General features: G+C 46.5%; 1 protein-coding gene across 1 annotated transcript in view; it reads left to right on the forward strand.

Annotated features, from left to right (window-relative positions):
* The window catches only part of LOC147701265 (IgGFc-binding protein-like), a 441,798-nt gene that overhangs the window by 98,629 nt on the left and 326,253 nt on the right, over positions 1-16,916 (forward strand). The gene's annotated exons all lie outside the window — the stretch shown is intronic.

A 16,916-nucleotide genomic window follows, 5' to 3' on the forward strand; every position in this document is an offset into this window, starting at 1 on the left:
TTACCATAGTCTAGTTTTGAGAGTACAAGCCTTGGGTGGTTTTGACTGTGTTGTTTAGTTGAATACCAAGAGCAGCCTTCTCGGTCTAATAAACTGGATCTGCTAGATCAACTAGATATTTCAACCAAGACTATAGCTTGTAATCATGTCACACACAAACTGTGTACACTCTTCTCAGGAGTGGAGGCTTAGCGCGTGTCTTGTGGCCATTAGAACAGGAGTATACCAATGTCATGATTTCCTGTGTTCATGACTTTAGTTTTAGAACCTTTTTAGTGCAAATGTTTCTTTAGGCAGTATAACATCTGGCCATTATCAATCGTAGAACGAAAATGTAGCTTATTTTTACTTCAGATTTAAATTTAGCTGTAATCAATGTACGTTTGAAAATGCAACTGAAAGTGGAAAATGACTCCTCTAAGTGCCTGCATGTAAATATAGAGTAGAGACAGAGCTCAGGGATCAATATATATTTTTTTTAAGTCCAAGAAAAGCTTTATTAATCATAAAATGAGGTATCAATACACAATAAGGCAAAGGGATTGAGGGAAAGAAAAAGGGGGGAGGGGAGGGAAACAAAGAAAAATAATCAGGATGTCCTAACAAGAAATCAAATAACAAAATATGTATCATGGGCAATAAGAATAAAAATAAGGGGTACAATAGATATTCATCAGAATCAGGTGTAAATGAGGACAAAGCAGATAATAATGCAGAGAAAGTACAGGAATGAAAAGGGTATCAGGGGGGCTTGGAAACCTCCTGCTGAGCAGTTCGTGGGCAAAAAGAACGAGTCACACAGTTATCCAAATACAATGTAACAGGAAACCATAAGTCTGCAAGCTTGGTTGCCAATTGGGCAGGAAAAACAAACGCAGTATCAAGCCTATGATTATGGCAAACATTATACCACCATGCTTTAAAAGAAATGTCAGAGGAAGTTTTCCAATTGACAGTAATCTGCTGAAACGCAACAGCCAAAAGCAAATCAACAATGCGAACATGTAGCGTGGTACCTTCCCAACAGGGAGAAAGGCTTCCTAGAAAAATATGGGTGTGAGATAAGGGAATACATGTACAGAAAACGACATTAATTTAAGCCCAAACCTGCAACCAAAAATCATGTACATGTTTACAGAGAAAGAGCATATGAAACAGAGTAGCGTGAGGTGCAGAGCAGGACCAGCAAGCATCAGAAACAGTAGAGAATTTTCTGTTAAGGGTAAAAGGAGTAAGGAGTAACCTGTTGTAAATAAAGAATAAGGATTGCGTCAAGGACGCTGCCCTAGATGTTTTGCGAACCTTTGTCCATATCCTGTCCCATAGGGATATAGGCCAGGATACAGCAAGGTTCTGTTCCCATTGCTCCTCCACCTTAGACTTAGGTCTAGTAGAGGTATGAGCAAGAATATGCTTGTAAATAATAGAAGCTTTAGGAGTGTTATGCAGGAGAGAATGAAGTTCAGATTGAGGGTCAGGAGGAGTAGAGGAGAGTGATGCCTGCATGAGCCGTGTGTAGACTTCCATAACCGCTGTTTTAAGTAGAAGGTATTTGGGGGCAAAGGATGAGGGTAAATCAAAGGAGGAACAAAGAGTGTGAAAAGGTAGAAAGGTAGAATGTGAGAACAACTGTGAGATCCAGAGCAATCCACTAGCCCACCAGGATTTCCAGTAAAAGGGTCTATTATGAATTAAAAGATATTTGTTATGCCAAATGGTATACAAGAGAAAAGCAGCAATAGTCGTAGGGGGAGGGGGGCTATTAGCTAAGAGAAGCTTGACAGTAAATTTATGGATGGGAGTAGGAATCGAGGAGGGTTTGCGACAGAAAGAAATATATTCGGTGAAAGAAAATGGAGAAAGGAAAAGGCGTTCAACTTTAGTCCAAAGAGGGCAGGGGGAAATTGGATCTTGGAGCCAAAAGGAGGCTTGGCGTAACAAAAAGGCCTTTTGAAAGGCAGGAAAGTCCGGAAAATTGACTCCACCTTCAGAGACAGGGCGAATGAGTCTGGCAAGGGACATTCTAGGTTTCTTATTATGCCACAGGAAAGAGGATGAGATCGAATACATTTTCTTAAAGAATTTAGCTGGGATAGCAACAGGGATATTAGAAATGGTATAGAGGATTATAGGAGATAACATCATCTTAATGGTGTCAAGGCGACCCCACCAAGATAGACATAAAGGATGCTAACCAGCAGTAAGGTCGGAGAGTTTCTGAGAGCACTTGGTCATACAAAGGGAAATGGTATCTGAGATGGAGGGAGTGATGTTTAATCCTAAATATTTAATATGAGAGGGACTCCAGGTGAAATTGGAAGTACTAAAGTCAGGCTTAAAGGTGAACTTCATCAGGGGCAAAATCTCACACTTGTCATTGTTAAGCTTATAGCCAGAAATTAAGGAATAATTTTGCACTTCTTCTAGGAAAGCGGGGATGGAATCTGTAGGATTAGAGATGAAGAGCAAAATATCATCCGCATAGGCAGCAAGCTTAATAGAGGAGTCCACAGTTTGAAAGCCATGTTGGGATTTTGGCAAAGCTTGGACAGAAATGGTTCTAAAGCAAGATTGAAAAGGAAAGGTGAAAGGGGACATCCTTGGCGTACACCTCTATCAAGGTCAAAATAAGAGGAGATCTGACCATTCGCAAAGACCGTGGCTCGTGGGCGAGAGTATAACAGTGAGACTAGGGAAATGAATTTAGGGCCAAAGCCAAATCATCCAAGAGTATGAAAAAGATAAGGCCATTCAACCCTATCAAACGCCTTCGCAGCATTTAAGGCAATCGCTGCAAGGGGAGTTTGAAGGTGGGATGATTTTGACAATATGTTAAGTAACAGTCTGGTATTGTCATTAATGTAGTGACCTTTGACAAAACCCGACTGCTCTTCGCCTAAGAGACCTGGAAGTAAATGATCCAATCGTATCGCCAATGCTTTAGCAAAAAGTTTGTAGTCAATATTGACAAGGGAAATGGGTCTGTAACTTTTGCAATTCTTCACATCCTTTCCCTCTTTAGGTATTAAACAAATATGTGCATGAGAGAAGGTGCCTGAGGAATTGCCTAAATCAACGAACGTGGTGAGGAGAGGATGTAACTTTGGAACTAACAATTTAGAAAAATGGAGATAAAATTCAACGGTAAAACCATCTGGTCCAGGGGCTTTATTAAGTTTGAGGCGTTGGAGTGCCGTAGTCAATTCCGTCTGTGAAATGTTATTCTCCAAAGAGGAAAGGTCAAGAGGAAAGTGTGCAGGCTTCTGGATATTGGAGAAAAAATGTTGGAGAGAATGGAGTGAGGGTTGGGTTTCAGAGATGTATAAGGTTTTGTAGAAACATGATAATTCAGTAAGAATATCGGCATCCTTATACTGTAAGGTAGAATTGGTGTCATAAATAGATTCAATGTTCAGTCGGTTGTGCTTGCCCTTCTGTCAATTTGCAAGAATTTTCCCAGCCTTGTTTTTCCCACCATAAAACTTAGCACTGGATTTTAGCAAATACAAGGAGGCATCTTCTGTGGACTTCTCATTGAATTTTATCTTGGCAGCGACAAGGGCCGTCAGACTATCGTTTGAATGGGAGGTGAAGTAGACATGTTCCAATCTCTTAATGTCACCAAGGAGCTTTTTATTGTATAGGCGGCAGACCTGCGTTTCTTTGCAACATATCCAATAATAAAGTCGCGAGCTGCTGCCTTGAAAGCATCCCAAATGGTGTGTTTAGGAAGGGAAGGGGTATCATTGAACATGAAATATTCATCAAAAAAGTCAGTGAATGAAGAAATAAATTTAGGATCTAGGAGGAGGGTGTTGTTGAAACGCCATCTTTTGGGCCCATCAGTCTTAGGAAGAACATCCACACTGATGACAACAGGGGCATGGTCCGAGAGTAAAATTGGACCAATTTCAGCAGCGGTAAGTGTTTGAGCTAGAGTATGGAATACAAAAATATAGGCAATTTACGACTGGGATCTGTGAGAAGGGGAGTAAAAAGTAAACTCCCGAGAAGATGGGTTGCACAGCCGCCAGGAATAGATGAGCCTAAGTTGGGAAATGGCTAGAGTGAAAAGCTTGTGTGATTTATTGGGGACATAAGTGGAGTCGGAATTCCTATCAATAAAATGATCTAGAAGATGATAGCAATCTCCAGCTTAGATAAAATGGTCATCCATAAATAGGGTGATAGATTTAGAAAACTCAGCCCAAAAAGAGGTTCACCATTAGAGGGAGCATAAACATTAAGGAGGGAGATTGGAACACCTCTAAGCGATAGTCTGACATGTGTCCATCTGCCATTAGCATCTGAATCTTGGGAAACAATTGTGAGAGGGAGAGATCTACGACAGAAAATTGCTACACCATTACGTTTGCCATCACCTTGTGAATAAAAAACCTCACCCACCCAACCTCTCTTAAGCTTTGCTGATTCTGCGTTGGAAAGGTCAGTTTCTTGGAGAAATGCAATATCGACATTCAATTTGGCAAGATGTGACAAAATGCGTTGGCGCTTAGTCGGAGAGTTAATACCCTTAACATTCCATGATACTACGTTCAATGACATATTAATAACAGTGTTGCATAAAATATATCATAAGCACAATTGAGATAAATAGTCAAGAATAAGGAAGGACAAAGAGGAAAAATAGAAGAAAGAGAAGATAAATGTATAATAGAGATCGGGCATAGGAAAAGAAAGAGGAGATCAGTGTGAATGGAAGAGAATGCAAGGAAAGAGGAGAAAGTGGAGAGTAAAAATAGTTGTAAGGAGGTCAAATGGAGGAGAAAGAAGACATGAAAAGAAATACAACCTGAAAAAAGAAGATCATCATCATTATACAAATGAGGAAACTTGAACACAGGGTAAGGGAAGAAGACAAAAATGAAAAACTAAAAAGGAACAGAAAACAAGAAGGAAACATACCTACATAAGAAGAAGACGAGAAGAAGTTGAGGGGAGAAGGGGCCATGTAGGTAAGGCAACACAACCAAGATCAGCTAGTCGGGGAACCGTGAAGACATCATCAGACAAGGAAGGGTTCCTGCGGGGACAAAGAAGGGAAAAACGAGAATGAATTACGAACTTCGGTCAATAAAGAGACCATGAAAAAACAGCAACAATGCAACGCAAGGGAGGAAGCAGTCAAACAAGAGAAAAACGCCAGAGGGGAGAAACCATGGCAAAAAAACGAGAGCAATACAAAGACAAGCAAAACTACAGTTCAGCCAGGACAAAAGGAGGAAGGTCCAGAGGCATCCATGGCGGTGGTCGGATGTGCATTAATGAAACTCTGCAGTCGCACCGGGTCTTCGTAGGCAGTCATTTTGTTGTTGTAGGTGACTTTAATCAAACAAGGAGCACCCATGGAATGAAGAGCCTCTCTCATATCCAGGAAGGCCTTCCTACGATTCGCAGTTGCTTTGGCATAGTCCTGAGTGAAGAACAAAGGAGAGCCAGACCATGCTAATTTGAGGAGAGCCTTAGCAGCTGCTAGAACTTTCAAGAGATCAGTGTACTCCAGGAAGTAGAGAATGACGCCTCTTGGTCGTTACGACACGGACATAGACGCTAGTAGACGGCCAAGATGATGAGCACGCTGAATGTTGAGAGACGTGCCTTCTGGTAAGTGAAGCAACTTGGGGAGGAAAGATTTGAAAAAAGCAAGCGGGTCCGAGCCTTCAAGACCTTCCACCAAGCCATAAATGCTAAGGGTATTCCGCCTGCCTCTGTTTTCTAACTCCTCCACTTGCTTCTGACGAGCGTCCACCTGCGAGATTAAATGTGAAACTGTGGTGTGAGTTTCCTGAAAAGATGTGACGGATTGTTCAACCGAGGAAACCCTTGTCTCGATTTGTGACCAATTGTCTGTAAGCACTTGAAGCTTGGCATAGGTTTCCTCCATGAAAGGGCGCAGTGTCCCGATTTCCTCAAGAAAAGGGCAAAATGATCTTATCTCTTCCAGCAAAAGTTCCATAGAGACGGGTGTTGATTGCTAGGGTGGCGAAGGGGGATCCTTTTTTGGTCGTTTAACTGTGTTTTTCCCTGATGCTGGCTGAGAAGAATCCATGACTGATTCCGAGCCAGATGAGGCAAGGGAGTCTTCTAATTGAGAAAGAGCGGAAAAGACTTTTGAATTTTTCACAAAGGCCACCTTTGTAGGCGATTTAGAAGGTAGGCGCGACATAGATTTGAGTCATCCCATAAAAAGCAGCTGGAAAAGAACGTATACTGAACGTGCTGTTGCAGCTTGAAGAGAGGGATAAAGCCACCAGGGAGTGCAGGGATAGCGGAAGAGGTCTCTGAAGAGAAAAGGGAGGCACTATTGGTGACAAAAAAAAAAGTCACTTGAAGGAATGTCCAGTGCTAGATGCTAACCATGAGTTGCATGAACGAAGGAATAAGTAAGAAGGATAGCAGGCACGATTGATGAAATGAGGAAGCAGCCAGGTCAAAGGTGCGTATAGGGAGAACTCGCAGATGTGTCACGGGTCACATAATTAAGACTTCTGAACCAGCTGAAGCAGAAACACACAGGCAGGGCTTCCAGGACGAAGGCATTGCATAAATATTATCCAAGTAAAGGCGCAGCAGCGTGTAAAGAACCTGCAGGGGCAGAGAGGATCACTAAAGAGTCAGAGCCTGCAAGCAAACGGTAAACAGGTATACAAAATTGCCATCCAGTTGAGGGGTGCCCAAGGATATGTGCCAGGTATGAGGAAGAGTCTCTGGAATGCTTAAAGCGACTGATATGCAAATGCGCAAATCAATAGGTAGGCGTCAAGCAATCTGCCGCCTCTATATTGCATTAAAACAATGGCAGGAAATAGTTACAACCAACGGGATGGAGCATAGCATAAGGTGGTATGAGGACCCAGTTGAAGCCAAAAGCCACGGGGGAAGTGCAGGAACATATGGCCGGGATGCCTATCACCACCTCCCAACACAATCCCCAAGGATGGGAGACGGATGCAGTTCTGAACTTTTGGAAGGCGGGAGGGAGTTACCCTCCCGGCCGTATTTATTAAAATATGAAACAAAATTAAAACATTAAAATAACAGTTTCATATTATGTACAATTTATCCTTTATACATTTCACTGGAATCACGTTTATTGGCTAACCTTAACACATCTCTAATACAAAGGTTCTCCTAGCCGAGTCTAAACATCCTGCAAATGCATACTTTCTACATAAATTGTACATCCTAACATTACGGGCCAACGGCAAGGTCGTAACCGGTGTCAGATCCCTACTACCAGAACTCCCCCCTCACGTGTGAGGGGAGGTCGCACAGAGGACTGTACCTCTGTGCCAACTTCCAATTTCCCTTGTCTTAGCGGGGGCCCCTTGTTTAACTCGACGCCATCTTAGTGGTCGTCCGAGGACTCGTGTGAGGTGTCTAGAAGGTAGCGTGGACCCCCCTCCCACCCCACACTGTTCAACATATCATATCCGCCGTCGCTGATATCCTGGCCCCGGGAAATTCCTAGGAGGGGCATCGAGCCGCCTCCTCCCCTGGGAGGGGCCTTGACCGCCTCCCCTTCGGCGACCCCATACTTAGTGGGTGCCGCCTCCCCGTTTGAGGGGCTCATGGCCACCTCCCCCTGGGCGCTCCCATCCATAAAGGGTGGCGCCCCTCCTCCAGGGATCTTGAAATACTGCTCACCGATCATGACCTTACCGCCACAGGCCGGATAGTTGACCGGCTATCCGGACTCCCCACACTCCTACTAAAGGTCATGATTGTGCAAATCCTTTAGCCATGCTATGAAGTCTCCTATGAGTAAGACATTCCCCTCCCGGGACAAATGAACCCCATCTCCGAGATACATTCTATCGCCCCGAATACATCCATGTGGAATACAGTGCAACTGTGCTGAACGCAACAACCTACCCAGTTTGTTATTGACTTTCTTAACTGAATGATTCAAAGCTGCCACAGAGAGGGCCCCCCGCCACACCATCCTTGGAATCATGTGTGACCAAGCTATCGTGCACCCCGGAATCCGCTTTGCCAACCAGCTAACAGTGAACAGGACCCGCTCGAGGAGTACTCGCCGACCGAGCGCCACCAAATCATTGCCTCCCAGGTGCACTATGAGTATAGACGGCGGTGACCTTGTCCGCCCTAACAGTTCCTCGACAAAACATTGAAACTGGTCAATACAGAGCCCGCCCCTTCCGTGGAAGGTCACCCTGTACCCGTATTCCCCAGCTGCGTGAATCATGTCACCTGCTTTGAATACGTCCGCGGCACGCCTCACGTATGAGTGGCCCACGACCCACACCACTCTCTCCTCAGCCGGTGTTCTTTGACCGCTGGACCCCAGGTGTCGGGTCGACTGCACAGCCCGCCCCGCCTCGTAGACTCGCGAAACTGTAACAAAACAAAAACAAGAAGCGTGAGTGCATGACATTAGCTTCACAACATGTGCAAACGCACATACCTCTTATAACAGGCTGAGGACCAACGCCCCAATTGTTTGACCTGTTCCACTCTTTGACCCCCGGCTGTAGCCTCTGTAGCAGCCCCGATCCTAAAGGAATGGGTCCCCTAATCGCCCGGGTTCAGGCCCGCTGCTGCGATTGCCATTGCAAACACCCGCTGAAACTGAAACCTCGTCAGTGGGGTGGCGTCAGTGTGTCTCAGCAAGCTTCCCCCCCATGTTACAGCCCGTTGCGCTAAATATTCCTCCACACACATTACTGGGCACATGGGGGACCCCCGCATGCGCTGGACAACAACACTGTCCCCTATAGCACCTTGGTCGGTCTTGGACATGGTTATCGTGATTACCAAAGAATCACCCTTGATCAACACGTGATCTCGACACAGTCCCCCCCCCCACGTCCTGCTTATTTTTTGCCACCAGCTCGCTCACCCGCATAGCCCCATGGAATGCTAATGCAAAAGCGGCTCGGAATAGCACTGCCTCGGACTGGGAAGAACATATGGCTGGTAGTACTGACATCAACAAGGACAACCTCTCTAGCCCAATCGGGCACCTCTGGTCAGCTTTATGACCCTCGAGGCGTTGCCACCCACGCAGCGCCTTCTTTACCAGGAAGGACGATGTGGGGTCCTTGATGCCATGCGCCTGCGCCATGAATGCAATGGCGGCCCGGTGCCTATTGGCCGTTGCCGCAGATCGGCCTGCCTTGTGGAGTGCCACTAAAAACTTCAGGACATACTCCTCCTGGCCCCACTTATCCCCTCCCGCTGGACCCAAAAAAGCACCATAAGAACGAAACGCCCCTTCGTATGCCTTCCAAGTCCTGGGGGCTAAACTTGCTCCCACGAGGTCCTGTTATCCAGGGCACCGAGCAACCAGAGCGCTTCGGGTAATGGTGCTACCACTAGGTCCGCGGAAGGTAGATAACCCCTGAAGGCCTGCATATGACAACGAGAGAGTGCATCAGCCGCTTGGTTCAATACCCCCGGCACGTGCCTTGCCCTAAACTGTACGTTCAGTCTCATGCAAAGTAGTACAATTTCCTTCAATAATCTCAAAATCAGCTTGCAGCGTGCTGCCTGGTTATTTATGCATTCAACCACGGTCATGTTATCAGACCAAAATACCACTGAACGATCACGGAAATTATCCGGCCATGCCTTCAGGGCCACCAAGATGGGAAACAACTCAAGGAACCCAATGTTACCTGTCAGCCCGCTGGTGTGCCACCACGCCGGCCATGCTTGCGCTGACCATTGATTACCAAAGATGGCGCCAAATCCTACGCTCCCCGCAGAGTCGGTCCACAAACCCAGTTCGTCCGAGGACGCTGGTGGTTTGCTCCATACCACTCGACCGTTGAAATCCGCCAGAAATGCCAACCAAATGCGCATATCCTGGCGAACCTCTGCCGACAGTCTCGTGCGATGGTGTCCTTCTTTGAGACCGACCATGGCTTGAGCAATAGAGCGGGAAAAGGGGCGGCCCATTGGTATCACTCTGAGGGCAAAGTTAAGCTGGCCCACCGCTTGTTGCAACTGATGGAGAGTTACCTTTTCTTTGCTAATGCATAATTCTATCAAGGCCCTGAATTTCACTACTTTGGCCTTGGGCAAACGGAAGCATCCCTCCACCGAATCGAGCTCAATTCCAAGAAACTCGAGTGAAGTAGATGGCCCCACCGTTTTCCCCGGTGCCAATGGCACGCCGAACTGCTTCATAAGATTGCAAAATTCTTGCAAAGCCTGTGCACATTTCGTGTCACCGGCTGGCCCCACAAACAGAAAATCATCTAGGTAGTGCATAACCTGCGTATAGCCCGTAGCTCTGGTGAACGCCCATTGCAAAAAACAGCTGAATTTCTCAAAATAAGTACAAGAGATGGAGCAACCCATTGGCATACATTTATCCATGTAATAGCGTCCTTGAAATACAAAACCTAACAGACGCTGATCCTGAGGGTGTACCGGTAGCAACCGGAACGCGGATTCAATATCAGATTTAGCCATCAGCGCCCCGGGCGATTCAACATGGCGATGGCCTCATCAAAGGATGCGTACCGCACCGAACAGACTCCTGGGTCAATCGCATCGTTTACCGAAAGACCCCTGGGAGCCGACAAGTTATGAATTAACCTAAACTCACCTGGGTCCTTCTTGGGGACAACTCCCAACGGTGAACAATTGAAATTAGGAACCGGCGGGTGCCTATATGGTCCGGCTACCCTGCCCCGGGCAACCTCCTTTGCAATCTTGCTTTCTACCACCCTTGGGTGCTGCTGAACAGAGAGTTGATTTCTACACAGAGATTCCCCCCGAAAATCCCCCACTGGGATGCGGAAACCATACGAAAAACCGTCCCGTAACACCCCAGCAGAGACATGATCAGGGTATTCGTTTAGCCAGGGGATCATCGCCATGATATCTACGGGGGTAGGTAGAGGTTCCCCTCGGCCGATATTAGACCTGTTTGGCGCCTCCTCTACCCCCAGTATCCCCATTCTTGGCTCTGCACGAACTCTCAGGGTGTGAAGAGTGTCCGCATCCTGCACACTCATGCCTGAACTTACATGTGCCCTGTGGCCTTGTACACTTGCCTCTGTTAAAATTCCAACAAACCCCTCTCTTTCCCATATTCCCACCACTCCTGGGTTGGTGATCACCAGCGGGGTTTGCTCGAAAGGGCGCCACCAACTGATGGCGTGAAGGCGCCGATCCATACTCGCCGAGCGAGGACGACTTCGTCGTGCCCGGCAAGAGCTGCTTCTGCCAGGATACGGAGTAGAGACAGTCCCACGTCAGAGACGAATCGTGCTCCTTGGCTTTACGAAATTTACTATCATAACCCTTCCATTGATCGCCCTCATATGTTTCATAGAAATCCATTATGCGTGTCTGATAACAGGCCAATTCACTTAAAATCTCGGGCCTACGCTCCCCCATAATGGCTGTAAACATCCCAAAGGCCTTGGCCCAATTCGAGATCGTCTCATCCACCCTGAAGCCCGCCATTTTTGCGCGCCACACACTCGGATGCAACAAATCTTTCTGAGCCTTAACATACTCGATCTCGTGATGATCAGTCAGGAGCGAAAACATATTGACATATTTATCAGCCCAAATCATCTCTTTTGTAGCCAGAGGAATATGCTGAACTACTTTCTCCCTCCTTGAGGGCAAAGACCCCCCATTTGCCATTGGCAATGGTTGCTTACCAGACTCCATAGCCGGTCCTGCTGATTTTCCACCACCAGCCGCTGGTGCTTCTGAGGGGATCTGTGAGGGGACAAGAGGGACATTCGCCTTCGCAGCATCTCGCGATTGCCGCAACTGCTTCATTAGCAACCTAGCCTCTTTGGCTGTATCTCCGGGCGCCACTACACCCTCGGTATTCTTACCAAGCCATGCGGCCAACTGGGCGGCCAACTCCGGTGGCATCTCCTCCTCGCTAGTGGGCGTAACTACTACCGGAATTGGCTGGCCGGCATCCGGGATTGGAACAGGTACCAGGGCCTCGACCGGGCTAACCGGGCTTACCGGAGGTGACTCGGGCTCTGGGGATTCCCCCCCTGCTGCCCTATTCCTGACCCTTTTACCTCTCCCTGCGGGGACTACTCCCGGCAATGCTGGTCCGATGACCTTCTTCGGCCTGCCCGTATTATTCATTGCCGCCATTTGCTTTTTCATGTCCGCCATGTCTTTCATCAGCATGCGGAGCATCTGCTCCGTCCCTGCCTTCTTTCCGACCTTCCTGCCAGGCATCGTCGTCAGAGACTCGACCCTTGCTGCTTAGCTGCTCGACGAGGTCCTGGATCTGGTGAAGAAGGCTCCTGGAAGAGAAACACAAAAATTACAAGTTCTCAAAATTGCTCCTTGTTCCGTCTATGGCTCACGTGCAACGAGAGGGTGCAGCTTCCAAGCGCAGGAACAAGAGGATGCTTCTCTGGATTGTTGCTCCTTATATTCCTCTTCGGGAGGGCATGTACCCTCCTCTGGTACGCCTACGGGGCGTAACCAACGGTGTAGGTGTCTAGGACAACCCCTTCTTGGGCGGGAAAAAAGGCGCGCCCCGGCTACGCCGCTTCGGGCATACCAGCCGAGACACGCCCCGCCCAAAATGGTTTCCCGGGGGGATCCGGGCACCCAGCCATACATTCAGGGGTACCGAGTGGTCGCCCCTTTCCATACCGGCATGAAGAGCACAGCGCGCCGAAGTGTACAAAATGGCGGCCACGCTGGGAACAAAGGCGGTACAGTCATTTGAAAGGCGCCTCTTCTGAGATGCTTCAAGAGGCTCCAAACATCTCGTGAGCAGCGGAGGTCATCCAAAATCCCTGCAGCCGCCAAACAGAGAAGAACAGGGAAGACGCGCTCGCCTCCACGGGAAGAGCGCACCGCGTCAGGTCGTGTAAAATGGCGGCCGCAGCAGCAGAGCGTCATCAGATGCAGGGCGATGATTTCTGCCGTCTCCGATGGATGCAAGAGTGCCTCAGGGGTCTCAGAGCGTCGAAGAGGTGTTCCGACGGCTAGCCATAGTCTCCAACACGGAAACCGGGGATTTTGAATAACAAGTCTCCTGTAGCCGCGGCAGAGCCTCACGCAGGCGCCGCCATTACCCATGGGCGCCAAGCCACGCCCCCTCAGGGATCAATATATCTAACAATGTTTGACTCAGAGGAAGGCAGAGATAGTAATCCTGGTCCGCATTCCCTGTCTTTGAAGTATGGTGGGATTAACAATACTGAACAATACCAAGGCATACTAGAGGCGAATTAGAGCTGATCAATATTAGGAAATTGCCTTTGATGCATTCCAATGTGGGAAAAGTACAAAAGAATAGTTGTCGTAAATTGAGGGTCTCCTTCCAATACAAAACCTATTCTTCAAAAAATGCACACATCCATACACTCCGATGCAAGAGTGTATGCGTTGGCACATGTCAGTCTAAAGTGCTCCAGCTCTGGGGAAGGAAAAAATAAGAATGATTTGCGCAGATGAATTCCCTGATGAAGGGCTAGGCCCGAAATGCATTGGGCAAAAAATCTAAGAATATAGTGAAAATCACTGATGAAAGTATGTGCCCTAAATGAAAGAAGATGATTAAAAATTAACCCTTGGAAAATATTTACAAATGGTTTAAAGTTTATTGGGAAAAAAAAACAAAGCGTTCAATTGGGGACGCTCTCCCCTGCTGGGAGCTGCGCAAATCATTCTTATTCACTCCATTCCCCAAACTCAGGGGGACAATCAATTGGCACCAACTTTTATTTCTAACTTTGAGTACACAGAACAACCTGGAGGGCGAAGGTACTTCCTCCATTTGAAGGAAAAAATAAGTCATATCTTTGGTTGCTGTGCTGCATACTGCCAAAACCTAGTGAATCTTCCCCTTCCAGTCTGAAGTTGATCCCTTCTCTGAAGATGGTAAAAAGTTTGTCCTAAATTCAGATTTGGTTAGCATTGCTTAGAATTGAACTGAAGGCACTGATCGTACAGAATGTTTTAGACCGATATCGGACAGTATGAAGAACGATGATTAAATGTAGTTGTAGCATGCTGCATGGACTAAATATGTCCTGCTAGAGGGAGACCACACATTGCACAGGGTACATCACATTTATACTAGGCCTGCTTCCAAGCACAGCCACTGGCTTGCAGATATGCTAAAAGAACCAGAGAGACATGATGTAAATTACCCCTGTATCACATATTGTGAGATTTGGGGAAACCTTGTCTAGGACCCAGGTGTACTGATTCTAAAACCAGCAACGTTGCCCTTGACTAGTTTTCCTTCCTAGATTTGTGAAAGCTTTTCTTGCTCGCTACAGTGTAGATAAGGATTATACTGTAATTATGGTCAAAAGGCAGTCACAGTTTTATTGGAAACAAATAGGAAACTGATCACACTTGCACAAGGTTCCTGTCAGTTGCAACCCAGAGACCTGAGATGGAAGTCACTGAGACTTTACTCAGCTTCTAGAAAGCCACCAGCAGTCAACTGAATCATAATGTTCATGAGCTCCACCTACTTTCAAAGTTCTTGCCGTGATATTTGGGCTCAGATTTACTTAGATTTTGCAATTTGTGTTTCATCACTTTTGTGGCACAGACCCAGTGTAAAATCCATTTTGGTATTATTAAAGCTTTATAAAGTCCATTTGCGTGATTCTGAATGATTTAGTAAGCACATAGTAACACAATGCTGCACATTACTTTGTGTCAGGTAGGTGTTACATGATTAGAGTCTGGGAGTGCGTTCCATGCACCAACACCTGTATTCTGTTAGAACCCCAAAGATTTGTAAAGCTGGGTTGACATCCAAACGGTGCACCTACCTGAAACATCTTCATTTCCTCCTCATTACTTCCTCTTTCTATGTCTGCTGTATTCTGCAGCACTCATAGAACGAGGAATATGCCTACTACGGATTGATTTTGTACAGGATAGCGTCCTTTCGTGCAAAAAAAATCCTGTCCTTAACACAGGCATTCTTGCCCCAGGGTGCGTTTGCACTACAAAGTGGACAGCGTACCAGCACTGGGAAAAAGCAGTATTGCACTATATCTTAATATAACTGATGAACTTCTGTTCTCCATCTTTCACAAAACACAGCACAGCAAGTTGCCTTGTAGCATTGCGTGAAAGAAAAGTCAATCTGGCCCCTGATTTCTAGAACTACGAAACATTCATATGTGCGAGTGCTTGTGTGTACCATTTCAGTCATTCCACTGCTGATAATTTCTTGCTTAAACACTGCTATAGAAATTAACACGAAACGGCATCTCTTGAACACACTTTATAATGGCCTTGCTGCGTACACTGGGGTATCACTGAACCTTAAAATCAGATTACCTTACAGACCCTAATTTCATAGTGTTACTCTCTCGACATAGAGGGACATATTGATCAAGCAGTTGCGTTGTGCTTGTGCCACACTTGGGGCGCAAGGGCAATGCAACTATTAAGTTAGATTCAGCTAGCCACACAAGGCTCTGCGTGGCTTGATGAATCTAGAATAATGCAACTCAGCGCAAATGGCTGCCTTGGGTTCCTCTGCCCCAAGGAGGCATTCCATGTGTGGAGTGTGGGTGTTCCCACCCGTCAACCCACTGATTTTGGAGCATTCACAGATTTACCATGACTGGTGAGATTGGGAATGCATCAACATGCTATGCCTCTCCAGGTGAGGTGTAACACAGAGTAGTATCTTTAGTCCTCCTCATTCTGCAGCACCCAAAGAAGCAGGAAAATGCCTCAGAGGATTGTTTTTGTGCAGGAAATTGTCCCTTCCTGCCCCAACTGCTTACAATGATTAGGCCTACAGTTTTCAAAGGATTTGTCACCATCCTGGCAAAATTGTCACATTGACCCTCATTGCCGTCTATGTGGATATCAAAATGAATCATTAACTCACCTATTATGTGCTTACCCGACACTTAAGGATTTGAGGAGACGACTTTTAAAGGACATTTTTAACAAATTGAACATTCGGACATGTAGGCAAGCAGTAATTTGATGGCTAGACGGATCATCTTCTATGTTGGCTTGCAGGGGGGTTAAATATATGATGAAAGCACAATCCCTCCTACAGTCAAGTCAAGTCAAGTCAATAAATTTATATAGCGCGCTACATACCCAGAGGGTCTCAAGGCGCTTGAAGAAGGGTGGGGAATTACTTGTCAAATATCCACGTTTTAAGTTGCTTTCTGAATGCTAGGTGGTTCTGAGTAAGGCGAAGGTGAATGGGAAGTGAGTTCCAGGTTTTAGCTGCCAGGTAGGAGAAGGATCTACCTCCCATGGTGGTTTTGTTGATGCGAGGTACAGTGGCAAGTGCTTGGTTGGAGGATCGTAGCTGGCGGGAGGGGGTGTAGAAGGACAGTCGTGTGTTGAGGCATTCAGGTCCGATTTCGTAGAGTGCTTTGTGTGCGTGGGTTAGGAGTCGGAAAGTAATCCTCTTATTGACGGGGAGCCAGTGGAGGTTTTTCAGGTGACCAGAGATGTGTTCTTTACGCGGGATGTCTAATATGAGCCTGGCGGAAGCGTTCTGGATGCGTTGGAGTTTTTTCTGGAGTTTTGCGGTAGTACCGGCGTAGAGGGTGTTTCCGTAGTCCAGTCGGCTCGTGACCAGAGCGTGGGTGACCGTTTTCCTAGTTTCGGTGGGGATCCAACGAAATGTTTTTTTGAGCATGCGAAGAATGTTGAAGCAAGATGAAGAAACAGCGTTGACTTGTCTGTTCATCGAGAGTGAGGAATCCAGGATGACGCCCAGGTTCCGTGCGATTAGGGAATTATAGCCGATTAGGGAATTATAGCACCAAACTGAAATATATGTCATTTTATTCTTCATGTGGCCAACAGACTCTAATATAAGTAATAGTTACACATGTGTTTTTTTAATTTTTACAAAATGTATTTTGTAATAATTTTTAATAATTTTATACAATAAAAATTGACTTGACTTG

This window comes from Lissotriton vulgaris, chromosome 7 (genome assembly GCF_964263255.1).
Source record: "Lissotriton vulgaris chromosome 7, aLisVul1.2, whole genome shotgun sequence".
NCBI lineage: Eukaryota > Metazoa > Chordata > Amphibia > Caudata > Salamandridae > Lissotriton > Lissotriton vulgaris.